Source organism: Seriola lalandi, unplaced genomic scaffold (assembly GCF_002814215.2).
Source record: "Seriola lalandi dorsalis isolate HSWRI2012SDOR001 ecotype SW California unplaced genomic scaffold, Sedor1 jcf7180002049439, whole genome shotgun sequence".
Taxonomy (NCBI): domain Eukaryota; kingdom Metazoa; phylum Chordata; class Actinopteri; order Carangiformes; family Carangidae; genus Seriola; species Seriola lalandi.
Window position 1 is genome coordinate 1 of NW_019519992.1, and position 2874 is coordinate 2874.

The following is a 2874-nucleotide window of genomic DNA, read 5'->3' on the forward strand; positions in this document are numbered from 1 at the left end:
GCAGTGATGGCTGGAAGACACTACAAAAGCATCCATGTCTTTCACAGACACAGAAATAGATTAATAATAATGCTGTTAGGATTTGGCACATACCTGAAGCCTCACAGTCAACTGCCAACCACATCAAAGTTTATTTATTCTTTGTCATAAAAGCCTGAAATAGAAAACTGATAATTCCCACAAGAAGCTGGTTGGCAGATTCTGGCCAAACAAACAAAGAATGGCTGCAAACAAAAACGCAGAGGGTGAAACAAACTGTTCAGCTTCTACATTAACACAGTACATTCAACTTAATGTTCATTTCTAACTTCATCACTTTGCAGCTTTCTGCTCCTCTTTTCTACTCCTCGAATTGTTTCCCACCGCTTCTGTTATTATGGTAACATCAACAGCCCCAAAAACTTTTCACATTAAAAGCCTCCCAGAAGCTTTTCTGATTGCATTAATGAACTGAAAAGTTGTGGCTCAACTTGATCTTATTCCTGAAGAGAAATAAAAGTGGAAATGAGACACAGGTTTTCATAAATTGATATTTTAAATTGAAATGAATTTGAAGTTGTCAGACTTTTAGTCCAGATCTTCTTTCTCTTTCAGGCTTCTCAAACCTGAACCTGACCTGGTTTGTCTCAGAGCAGAAGATACTAAAACAACTTAACCAGCTGAACTTAACCTAAAAAATATTTCTTAATCTCTAAATATGCATCTAATGTCACTATAAGAAAAGAAAGATGACTGTGATGAAATAGTTGATGAACAGACTTCTAATGTTTTAATCCCTTCTGTCTTCCCCTCCCTTTGTGTCTGTGTGTGTGTCTCAGTGGGACACTGCAGGTCAAGAAAGGTTTCGTACCATCACCTCCAGTTACTACCGTGGAGCCCACGGCATCATAGTTGTATATGATGTGACAGATCAGGTGATCACTTTTCACTTTTTTTTTTTCACTTTTTGATCACATGGTTTTGTGTCGTTACTTTTCTGAATATAAAGTCTGTTCAACCTTGTTCTAGTTTAAACCTTACTCTGAGCAGTTTGATTCACACCGAGGTCTGTGGCGCCTCAGAGGAAAGTGACACAGTGAAGTTCATCTTAATAAAGTGTTGTAGTGACATCAGTGTGAACCAGTAATGAGATCAGAGACTGCAGGTGGTCTGACAGTAGCTCCACACCTGCGGTAGAAGAGAGGCCCTGGAGGCCCAGTTCATTTTTTTTACTTGTTTTGTTTTCAGTAAAGCCTCACAGCTGTTTGATTTAACACAAAAAGACACACTATTTCAACACAAGTGTGTTTCATCCTAATATCAGTTTATAGATGATCCGCGTGTAACATATAGAGCCAATTTCTGATGAATATATTCATCTGTATATGACCTCAGCTTCAAATAAAGAAAATAGTTTTCAAACTTCACCTTTTAAAGTTATTAGTGACTAATTTGAAAGAATAGAATTAATGATCTTATCAGATTTTTTTTTTTTCGACAAATTGAAAACAAAGCCTTATAATCAACTGTAAACTTCTGCCTCAGAAATGACCAGAGCTGAATCTCTATATTGACAGTGTGAGCAAACAGTGACCAGTGGAGCAGTGAGAGTATTTACTGCAGGGCTGCAGTGTTGGATTTCGTCCGTTTTAATAATGTTTCATTGTATTTCAGAGGAATTCTTCTTCCTGGTCACAGAGGTGTTTAAACACTTTGTAAACTGTGCTGAGCTCCAGTGTTTAGTGTCATGCTGATGTTGTTGTCTTTGTGCAGGAGTCCTACAACAACGTGAAGCAGTGGCTTCAGGAAATCGACCGCTATGCCAGCGAAAACGTCAACAAGCTGCTGGTGGGAAACAAGTGCGACCTGACCACCAAGAAGGTGGTGGACTACACAACAGCCAAGGTATGGCTGCTGTAGAGGAGCACATGTTACATAATTCCTTTAAATAATGTTCATTATAACAAATGAATGATGAGAAATTATTAATGACCTGTACCTCAGATAATAGACATAACAAATAAAGTCCAGTGCTTAATGAAGACCAAGAGCAGGTAACAAACAGGGAGGCTGGTGGTGGAACTACTTGTACTATAATGGCTCACTATAACATCATCAGTACAACAACAGTCATGCCATACTTTTTATTTTATTTTTTTTATTTCTGTAAACTGATCATCAATGAAACACTTCCTGTTTGACCGTAGCTTAACAGCGACTAAAACTGTTCAGTTCAAACTAGAGCTGCACTAGTATAATCAAAGTCACAACATGTCCAAGTGCAATGTCCAAATCACAGGAGCTGCGATGTTTTTGATGAAGGTAAAATGTGTTATAACATTGTTGTGCTTTGTTAACACCATAAGTGTTTTGGTGCTACAGAGTGATATTCTCAGATGTAAGGGAACATGATTGTTTTGGTATAAGAGATGAGGGTGATGATTAATGATGATCAGAAGAATGATTTTTTCCACATCGTGCAGCTCTAGTTCAAACTGTGTTTCTGGATGAGAAGAGAAACTAAGAGCAGCAGAGAGGTGAAAGCCTCTCTCTGATAAACAGACATCACATTCACATCCATGTGAAAAAAGGCCTCAGCCACTATCTGTGGATTTAGGGTTATACTGGTAAATTTAAATGGTGGAGAGAACGTTTTAAACTTAAAAAGTGGCTGTTAATGTTGGGTACAAACTGAAGCAGTTCAGTGTTTTGGGGGCACTCTGACTGTTTGGAACATGTTGAGTTTATAAATCTGCACCTGAGAAGTGTATAGTGCTGCAGGAGCAGTGTAAGTACATAAAACTGTCCATATTGTAATGCATTGTAACTGAAGTGAATTTAGCAGCTTTCTAAAGATAAAGTCACACAGAAGCTTCAGGCTCTGATACCTGAAGA

At 38.1% G+C, this 2874-nt stretch overlaps 1 pseudogene; it reads left to right on the forward strand.

Annotated features, from left to right (window-relative positions):
• The first annotated feature begins 782 nt into the window (after positions 1-782).
• LOC111648813 (ras-related protein ORAB-1 pseudogene) lies at positions 783-2829 on the forward strand (annotated as a pseudogene).
• The last annotated feature ends 45 nt before the right edge of the window (positions 2830-2874 follow it).